At 53.3% G+C, this 10,584-nt stretch overlaps 1 pseudogene; it reads left to right on the top strand.

Annotated features, from left to right (window-relative positions):
• Positions 1-3,544: 3,544 nt before the first annotated feature.
• LOC114094557 (U6 spliceosomal RNA) lies at positions 3,545-3,642 on the top strand (annotated as a pseudogene).
• Positions 3,643-10,584: the final 6,942 nt, after the last annotated feature.

The following is a 10,584-nucleotide window of genomic DNA, read 5'->3' as shown; positions in this document are numbered from 1 at the left end:
AGATGGGTCCCCTGTCTCTGCTGTTGGGACTCAGGGAGGGCGGCCAGAGCTTCAGCTGGCAGGTGACGGGGGGGGGGGGGCGGGGGGGGGGGACAAAGATGGGGACAGGTAGAAAACACCTGTGGCTGAGCCCTGGGTGGTGGGCTGGGCCACTGCGTGTCCCCTGCAGCTGGAGCTGGAGAGGAGAAGGTCTTGCTGAGAAGCCACTAGGGCCCCAGCTGAGGTCAGGGGACAGGCACTAGGGACAAGGCAGGCCTGAAGGTAGGTCACACCACACCACAGCGGGAAAAGCCTTGCAGCTCAGGGTCGATCCCTGGGGCACCGACGCTCGGGGAGCTCGCTGGGCCAGAGCCCGGGGCTCCAGGTCCCTGTGGTATCCCTGTCCCAGCTGGACAGAGACCCTGGGTCAGGAGCTGCTTGGGGCCGCTCCCCACCCGCTCCCTTGGGCACCCAGCTTGTCAGGGCTCCGTCACTCTGTGTCCCCAGATGAGAGTCGTCTTTGCCACCCCAGGAGGGGCTGGGCGGGAACAACGCTGACCCGAGTAGGTGGTGACAGTTCTCACCCCACCCTCCCCGTCAACCTGCTGAGTGACCTTGGTCAAGTGACTTGCCCTCTCTGGGCTTCACGTTGGTGTGTGTGAAATGGGAGCAGCTGGCTTAGCTGGGGACCCTTTCAGCCGAGGGATCTGGGATTCTGCATCAGCCCAGAGGCTGCCACCGGGGCCACTCCTGCCCACTCACCGTCCCTGCCGGGTCTCACCCACGAGTCCTCCCAGACCCCTCCTCTTGGATTCATGGTGAGTCCTCTCACTCCTGCCATGAGCCACACCCCCGAGTCACCTGCTCTGTGCCACACCGTCACGTGCTGGGCTCCTGTGGTCAGGGAATGGACGGTGCAGGGGGAGCCTGGGGAGGGGCAAGTGCCCAGCCCAACCAGAGGCTGCGTCCCTCCTGCTGCGGGCTGCCGCTGACCTACTGGCTTTGTTTGTTTGTTTGCTTGGTTCCAGGGACCTAGCCCGGGGGGGTCTACCCCAGAGCCACGTCCCAGCCAGCTTTGGGTTTCACTTGTAGCAGGGTCTCGCTCAGGTGCTTAGGGCCTCACTAAGGTGAGGCTGGCTTTGAACCCCCCATCCTCCTCTCTCAGCCTCCCAAGCTGCTGGGGTCACAGGTGTGTGTCACCGTTCCCAGCTGGCTTCAAGCCACACACTGTCAGAGCTATACTTCCGGAGGTGCCAAGTCCCAAAGGGCTGAGGCCAGGTGTGGGCAGGGCTGCGTGGCTTCTCCGGGCTCCAGGAGAATCCGTTCCCGGTCCTCTCCAGCCACCACAGGCCACGGCATTCCTGGGCTCCGGGCCTCCCTCCCCCGTGTTTAGAGCCACCTTCTGTCCCCTTGCCGACAGGCGCCTGCCTCCCTCATCCAGGAGGCCCAGGGCCCGCTGACCCAGGCCTCTTCCATCTCAGGAGGCTCCCGTGATCTCACCTGCCCGGCTCTTGGCCGTGGAACCCACTCACTTGCAGGTTCAGGGATGGCCGCGTGGGCACCTTTGGAGGTCACGGCCTGTGCCCTGGGCGTCCTCACAGTCCTCGACTCTGAAAGCGTCAGGGGCACAGAACACCAGCCCCGGGGCCTCATCTGCACAGCAGGACGGTGAGACCCTCCTCCTGGCTCCTGGGGGCTTGGGGAGCCTATGGATGGGCCGCAGGCTGCAGCTCCCGGTCCAGAGTGGCCCCGTGGCAGATGGACGCTTCTGCTTCTGTTTTCTCGGTGGCGTGTGACACGCCTTCTGGTCCCAAGTGTAGGGGAGCCTGGGGGCAGCCGTGGGGGGCTCACCGTGCTGGACAGCTGCGCTCTCTGGGCCAGCCCAGGCCCTCTGTCGCCAGCTGGCCTTTGGTTCCTGCCGCTGGCATGTGCTGAGCTGGCCTGGGTCAGTGGCACCGTGGGGACAGACAGACCCTGCACTCCTGCCCACCCCTGGTTGTGCAGTGCGTGAAAACCTGTCAACAAACATAGAAGTGCAAGAAATGGAATGTTCCTTCCTTTCTACTCCATTTACCTATGTCTTTCCTTATATAATACCTCACTGTTGTAATCTCTTCAGCTTTTAATAGGTCTTGATGAACCTATTTTTTTTTTTTTTTGTCTTTGACTTTCATCCTTCTTCAGGATCGTTTTTGATAATCTCAAGCCTTGCATTTTCATGAATTTTTATAATAATGTGTTAGTTCTCTTTTTTGGAGGGTACCAGGGGGTATCAGGGGTGCTCGACCACTGAGCCACATCCCCAGCCCTGTGTTGTATGTATATGTATGTACATGTCATTTTCTAATTGATGTTACTGACACATAAAAATGCAGTTGTTGTTAAATTTGCCCATTAATTTTATTTGTGACTTATTTTTAGACTTTCTATGGACACAACCACGTTGTCTCCTGCATCTTCCTTTATAATCCTTGGTCCTTTCATTTCTTTTTCTTGTCTTATGGCTCTGTTTAGAATCCACAGTACCATGTTGAAGAGAAGTGACAGGAGACAGAACTGCCTCCTTAGCCATCTCAGGGAGAAACTCTCGATATTTTACTATTTAGTTATAACGCTTTCTTTGCTTTTGTATAGACACTTTTAAAGTATCAGGTTAAGAACTTTTCCATCCTTTTTATATTTCTAAGAGTTTTTCAATCATGATTGAGGGTTGTGTTGGCCGCCTTTTGTCACTCTGACGAAACCCCTGAGAAAATCAACTTAAGGAAGGAAAGGTTTATTGGTTTAGAGGTTTCAGTCCATGGTGAGTTGGCTTTTGGGCCTACATGGAAGGGAATGAGTGATAGAGCAGAGACTCTCACCCCACGGTGGCCAGGAAGGGAGGGGGAAGGCGCTGGGTCCCTGATAGTCCCATGACCCAATTTCCTTCCACCACGATCCACCTTCCAAAAGGTTTCCCAGCTCCCAGCAGCTCCGTGAGCTGGGGTCAAGCTCTTAACACATGCGCCTCTGGAACACCTTCACAGGGGTTGAACTTTGTCAAATGATTGTTTTAATCTTTTGAAATTATTGTATGACTTTATTCTACAATCTATTTCATACAGTATATTTAATATACAATCCCTGTTTTAAAAATGTGAAACCAAACTTCTCATTCCTGGGGAGAGCGGACTCAGTGTGGTTATGATTAGAATAGCCTTCATACGTATGGATTTGGTCTGCTTTTACTTTGGTAAAGATTTTTGCATCGGATCCTGGCACAAGCTGTCCAGGAAAGAGAACTGCGGTCATCTCTGTTTTCCAAATGAGCAACTGAGACTCGAGGGGTTACTGGATTAAGATGGTTTTGCGGTTTTCTTTCTTGCAGTGTTTTCTTATCAAGTTGAAATCGGCCTCAAAGATATGTTAGGAAATGTTATTTTCCAGTTATTCTTTGGAAGCGTGTGTAAGATTGATATCAATTCTTCCTTTATATGAATTTGCAAGAATTCATCAATGAAACCATCTGTGTTTTTTTAGTGGAAATTTTAAAATAATATTTTCCTTAAAAAATATAGAATGGAGTTTGCTTTGGCAGCACCTACATTAAGGTTGGAAGGCTGCAGAGAAGATAAGCCCCTGCTCAAGGATGATATGCAAATGGGTAAACTGCTCCTTATTGTTTTTGGTTTGTCACTGAGGGATGAGCTGAAGTCACTGTGGGGCCCTGAGAGTCCTGAATTCTTCCTGGGTTGGCAGAGTTTCCACATACAGATTCTTGAGGATTTCCAAATGAATCCAATACATAAAGCTGACAGAAGAAACCCCAAGCCAGTCCACAGGCACGGGGAGATGCCCAGGCTGATGTCTGCAGGCAGCAAGAGTCCTGACCTTGGAAAGGGCCACACGTTCCACACTCTATTGGTGGTCTTCGCTGTGTAGCTTGGAGAAGGTGCAGCGCTCTCCAGCTTCACTGTTACCGCTAATACATACAGGTATGATGAAGCAATTTAGAACAGTCAAAAATAAATGAATAAAACATGTAGCCAGGCACAGGGTGTGTGACTCTGATTCCAGTGACTCAGGAGGCTGAGGAAGGAGGACCACAAGTTCAAGACCAGACTCAGCAATTTAGCAAGGTCCTGAGCAACACAGTGAGACCTGGACTCGATAGATAGATAGATAGATGGATGACAGGGCTGGGGATGCTGTTCATTGGTGAAACACCCCTGGGTTCTGTCCATGGTACCTAATAATAATATCAATAAAAAAAAAATAGAATAAAATATATAGAACTATCTGGATTTTCCATTTCTTCTTCTGTCAGTTTATGTAAGGAACTTGAAGAATTTTTTCCAGTTCATCTAAATTACCAAATTTATTAGTGTAAAACCACAATCTTATTACTGTTAGAGTCTGTAAAAAAGTCAAAATAACACCTGGCATTTTGCCAGGGGAATGTTAGAGTTGTAAACAAGTCTGGATGGTGCCTGGCAAAATGCCAGAGGGAGTGGTTTGAGAAGTAACAAAAGCGAGCCATTAAGTGTAGAGATTCCTTATTGGTTGACTGATGTATCTAGTTTATGCTAATTAGATAAGCTCTGTGGAATGTATAAATACTGCTCCTGTCCTGCAATAAACGGCTCCTACTCCTGCTGTATCAACGTACACAAGTTATTCGTCACCCCCCGGTTATTTTGCTGCAGCCGGACTGCGGCATATTACTATTTAAATACTTTTAATTATCTGTAGGTTCTGTAGTGTTATCTCCTTTTTTCTCATTTCAGTCTTTGGTTGTTCATATCTTCCACCCAAAACCGGCTTTAGGAAGCTCACTGAAGCTCTCCAAGGCGCCACCAGCCCACACCCTGCCCAGCCATTGATACTCTGAGGTCTTGCCCCCCGCTGGGTACTGTCTGGAAGTGAGATGGTGGATGTTTTCCACATCCCCTGAAGCCGTCTGACGATCTGTTGTTCTCCCCTAGTGCTGGGCCTGGGGGAAAGACACAGAGGCCCTCCTCTCCCAGGATCCACAGTCTCTGCACCACTCCTTGCCACTTCCAGTGCACCCCAGGTCCCTCCTGTCACCCCACTACGCACACTGGAACTCGCGCCACCAGGGATCTTCACGTATCTAAGGGGTGGGGAGTTCTTTCTTGCTCTTTACTTCATCTCCAGAAATTTCTGAGAAGGTGTTTTGACTTCCCCTTTTTGAGATTCTAAAGCTGGAAGGAGACTCCTATTTTCTCTTCTACTTGAACTCAGAGAAGCCAGAACACGGAGAGAGGGAAGAGTGGGGGAGATGGGGCTTGGGGAGGGCGGGTGACCTGGAGTAAGTCCCTTAACTCCTCAGTCTCAGTTTCATCCCTTGTAAAAGGAAGGCGAAGGGTCCCATTTGTCTTGCTCAGTGTCATGGTGAAGGTCAGGTGTCATGGTGAAGGTCAAAGCAAGGACACTGAAGAATGCTTATTTCATTGCAAACTGTACTGTCCACTCAACAGGATTTATAACCATTCGTGTACAGTTTAAGTCATGATGATTATAATGATATATAATTATTCATGTAATATCTATAATTATGATGGTAAAACAGATGCCTGTATCTGCACCAACCTGCTCCAGAAATCAGGTGACCTTGGAGCCTCCTTATGGGTCTTGATCCTTCTTATCTCTTTGTATTAATCATTCTTTCTTCTCCTTATAGTTTTATTCTTTTTTTTTAAGAGAGAGGGAGAGAGAGAGAGAGAGAGAATTTTAATATTTATTTTTAGTTTTTCGGCGGACACAACATCTTTGTTTGTATGTGGTGCCGAGGGTCGAACCCGGGCCGCACGCATGCGAGGCAAGCGCGCTACCACTTGAGCCACATCCTCAGCCCCCAGTTTTATTCTTTAATAAAATAAAATACAAAATATTTTGGAGCTTTATATAAATAAATCCTACTCCATGACTTTCTGTGATTTTATTCTTTCATTCAACATTTTTATGAAATCCACTCATGTTTTCACTGCTGTATAATACTCCATAACAGAATATACCACAGTGAACTTCTCCACCCCTCCTGAAAGACATTTGGATGATTCTAGGAGGAGCATTTTGAAAAATATGGCCATGAACATTCTTGTACATATCTTCTCACCATAGCCGTGTCCTAATGCAGACCAAAGATTTTCTTTGGGAGTAAAATTATTGAGTCTAAGAGTGAGTGCCTATATTGAATCCAAAAACAGTGATTACTAGATAAGTTAGTTTCCTATGGATGGTTTAAAAAAAAACACTTGTTGTCTTATGATTCCAGGGACAGAAAACCCCAAATGGCTTTCCCTGGGCTGAAGTCAAGGTGTGGGCAGGGCTGTGTTCTTTTCAAAGGTTGTGGGAAAATCTGTCTCCTTATCCTTCTAACTTCTAGAAGCTTCCTATATCTCTCAGCTCGTGAACCCTTCCTCCATCTTCAAAGCCAGCAGGGTAGCCCCTCCAAGTCTCTGCCTCTGTTGCCTTCTTGTCCCCTGACAAGGACCTTGTGGCTCTATGGGCCACCAGGTAGCCCAGGATAAGCTCCCAGTCCAAGGTCAACTGATCAGCAACCTTCATTCCCGTTGGTGTGTCACCTGTCACACCCCCAGGTCCTGGGGCTCAGGGTTGGCCGTGGTGATGGTGGCCTCATTCTGCCTGTCACACCAGGGGGCGCAAATGGGTACAGCCTCTGTGCCCATGTAAACGTCCATGGGGGGCCTGTCCCCTGTCCTCCTGCACAAACTGCTTTCACATTTAAATTTTTTTTTGTATTTTCTGTAATGATTTCCTCTTTTGAAATGCCTAAGGTTCACAATAATTTGCGGAATAGTCGAGAAATGTACCCTCGTCCAGTTTTTATAATACTGTTTTTTTCTTTGTACAGTTCTAGGAGATTCTGTGGCACGTGTAGGTTGGAGTGACCGTCACCGCAGCTGGGATAAGGACCTTTTAACCATGCTGCAGATCTTGGCCTGGAGGCTCCTGTGGGTCAGGAGATTGCTCAGCCAGGGCTGAGGCCACAGGGGCAGTAAGGAGAAGGTCAAGGCACCTAAGGTGCCCACCCGTTGGGAGGTGGCTCTGCCCACGGGGGTCCCTATGACGGCCACCTTGGCCCAGTCCTTCCTAGCGTACCTGAGCGCTTGGGCGGTGGGAGAAGAAGGACTTTAACTCTTGCAGATTAACCCTGGGAGCTGCAACGATATTGATATGCTATTATTTTCCATCTTTATTCCTCCCCCGGCGATGAGCGAATGGCTCCCCCCAGGCCATTCATAATTGAAAAATGCTTTTAAGGCCTTTACGAGTTGAGTCCTAGATTTCGCCAGGTGCCTGCTTTATTGGGCCTCTGGTCACCGATGATACATCTGCTCCTGACGATCCTGAAGGAAAGGCGCTCGGCGGCATGACGGATGGGGCGCGTTGGGATCAATGCTCATTAGTGATGCTGGGGGCCAAGTGGGCCCAGGCCGCTTGCTGGGGTGGAGGGACCTGGCGGGGACTGGCCCTCAGCAAGACAGGGGGACGCCCGATGGCTGCCGTTTGCCTTGGACGGTGGCCTTGCCTTTGTTCATTCATCTGATGGATAGATTCTCACCCCTGGGTGCCAGGCCCCGTGCTGGACACTGATGGGGTCAGACCAGGCACCGTCCTCAGGAGACCCAGGCTGCCCCATGTTTAACCCTCAGAGGGCGCCACGTGTGAGGGTGAACACGTGTGTGGTTGAATGCAGCCACTCACCAGGCTGGGACAGGCGTGCCTAGGTGAGAGGTTGGCACAAGCAAAGTGCGAGTGTGACCTGCCTGGGGCAAGGTGAGCCACCCTTGTGACTTCTTAAACAGGTCCCCCCTGGTGGCTGCTGCTCTGAGTCACGGAGCCTCAGAGCTGGCTAAGGAGGGATCAGGCACCGGCTCAGGCCCCTAGATTCCCCTGGGCAGTGGGGGCCCAGGGTGGGGAAGGGCCTGGCTCCAGGCGGCACAGCCGGGTGACGGGGAGCCAGGATCCAGGGAGGAGCCCCTGGCTGGGATTCTTGCAGCACCGCGAGGGCCTCACGGAGTCTAAATCTCAGCTTTGGCTTTGACCTTGGGCTTAGTTTGTCCTTGCCTGAAAGTGTGTGTACAAGACGTGAGACCTGAGGTGTCCCCGGGGCCCAAATGCTTGAAGGCCAGAGCAGTTAGCGACATGGCGGTCAGTGGCGGGGGCAGGGGAGACCTAAAATATACTTACGGCAAGAAAAACATGGGCGGGGGAGGGGTTCAGGGTCACTGAGCACCAGACAGGAGACCTGCGTGGGCATCTCCTCACGCAGTCTCTAGCAGACTTGGAGAAAGAGCGGAAACAGGACCAGAGGGGAGGTGACCTGTCCCAAGGACACGGGTTTTTATCTTCTGGTTTTTAAATGTCAAAGCCCACTGCCTGCCACTGTCCTGGAAGGTCCTCTCAGGGTCCTGGGAGAGCAGTGGGGACACAGGTTCAGGAGAGCGGCCCACTCTTAAGGTCTCCGTGGGGCCCCAGGGCTGGCCCCACCGGTGTCTCCGGCCACCCCCATGAGGGGTTAAAACCCAGGCTAGGTCGTCAAGTGACAGGGTGGGGCTGGGTCCTTCTCCTCCCTCGAGGAGGCCACTGCTTAGTCTGTACCCAGAGATCTGGGTGGGGGTGCAGCCAGCGAGAGGGCTGTGGACGTGGCCAGAGGGGTGGCCCAGCTCTGCCTCTGCACGGGCCTCGGTGGCCAGTCCTCTCCGCCCGGGGCCTGTGGAGGACCAGGAGGCCTTGGCCTAGCACAAGCCTGGTGGGGGAGGCCGGGGAAGAGCCAGCCTCTGACCCCTGCAGCAGGCCACAGACCTCACGACTGGGCTGTACGCTTGGATCCAGAGCCTTCTCCCTTGGTGGTCTGCACCTGCCAAGGTCCAGGTGGGAGCCACGAGCCTGCAGCCCCCGTCCCCTCCTCAGTCGGGGGAGTCAGTGGGGAGCAGCAGAGGCCCCCGGCCGGTCCCACCAACAGGCCAGGCCTCGGCTCAGTACAGTAGGCCCTGGGACTCGCTGACCAGTCCTCTGCCATCCATCCATCTGCCCAACACTGACTGGACGGGCCAGGCCTACTGTCCAGAGGTGGCTGTGGCTGGCTGGGGTCCCCGACCCACAGGACAGGCAGCCCGGGGCTTTCTCCCCACCCCCACCTGCAGTGGGCTTCCTTTTTCCAAAATGCTGCACTTAGGGGTCTCTCGCCAAACCTTCGAGTGGTCGCTCCTCGTCCTCAGGTTGTAGCTCAACCGTCACCTCCCGGGACGGAAGCCCCCGGTGAGGAACTTAACCCCGGTGAAGCTGTGCCCACAGAGAGGGGCCAGCACCGAGGACGCCTGCTGGGAGCCCTGTCCCCGGGTGCTCACAGGACATGCCAGGCGGAGACGATGGCAAGGGAACAGTTTCTGCCTCTAGGGGTGGGTGCACTCGTGCAGGAAGCCAGAGGGGTGAGTGGGGTAGGGATGGGGGTTAATCAGAGCCCAGGAGGCTCCCCTGAGAAGGTGGCGTTGAAGCTGAGACCCAGAGGGCAGGAGGAGCCGGCCAGTGATACAAGTTAGGAGTGGGAAGAAAGCTGCAGCATGTGCAAAGGCCCAGGGGTGAGCAAGAGCTATTCTCCTTGGCCTCCTTGTTCTGGCTTAAAGGCCCCTTCACTCTGGTTGCTGTCCACCCCCACACAGAACTCTGGTTTCTAAACGTCCCAGCAGAGAGTGGAGCCTGTGGATCTTAGGACGCAGGCAACTGGCCGGCAAGCTCTTAGTCACCCTTGGTTGCCACAGCAAAGTTACCACAGGCCAGGCGCCTTAAACAGCGGACACCTACTTCTCACCATTCTGGAGGCTGTGAAGTTCAAGATCAAGGCTCTGGGCCAACTTGGTGCCTGGGGAGGACATTCTTCCTGGTTTGTGCTGGCCAAGTCCTCCCACGGTGGAGAAGGAACGATTTCCCCTTCCTTTCCTTATAAAGCCACCAATGCCACCCGAGGGACACTGAGACCTCATCTGACCTACTTACCCTCCAAAGCCCTGGTCCTCAAGTACCCTCACGCTGGGCACTGGGGCTTCAACGTATGGATTTCGGGGGTCACAGTGCAGTCCCCAGCAGCACCTGGAGAGAGGGCAGCCGGGGAGCCTCGGGGGCTGGGAGGACTCTCAGTGGACTCTTCCTGGAGCGTCCACCCCAGGAGGCAGGTGCTGGGTCTCTGTGGGGCTCACAACACTGTGGCTCCTCACGGGTGTTTGGAGGACGGGATCCAGCACGGGGGCTTCTCTGGGGCCAAGGGTGTGGCCAGCATCTCACCCGAGTCCTGTGTCCGAGCTGGGGCCAGGACTGCCCCGAAGAGCTCCTCCTTCAGCGCCACCTTCTTCCTCCTATTGGACAGTGGTCTACAGAGCACTGGACGCCGGGGGCCGTTCCAGCACAAGGCCCGCGGCAGTGAACCACAGTGACAGTGTCTGATCTCACAGAGCAGAGCAGATCGGTGACCACACTAGGACGTCAGGGGTGACCCATGCCACTGAGGAAAAAAGAGCAGAGCAGGAGGGGAGGGGCGGGGAGGGGTCAGGGCCGACATCTCCGGGAAGGAGGCCCTCAAGA

Source organism: Marmota flaviventris, chromosome 10 (genome assembly GCF_047511675.1).
Source record: "Marmota flaviventris isolate mMarFla1 chromosome 10, mMarFla1.hap1, whole genome shotgun sequence".
Classification (NCBI taxonomy): Eukaryota; Metazoa; Chordata; class Mammalia; order Rodentia; family Sciuridae; genus Marmota; species Marmota flaviventris.
This window is presented reverse-complemented; position numbering and strand designations above follow the sequence as displayed.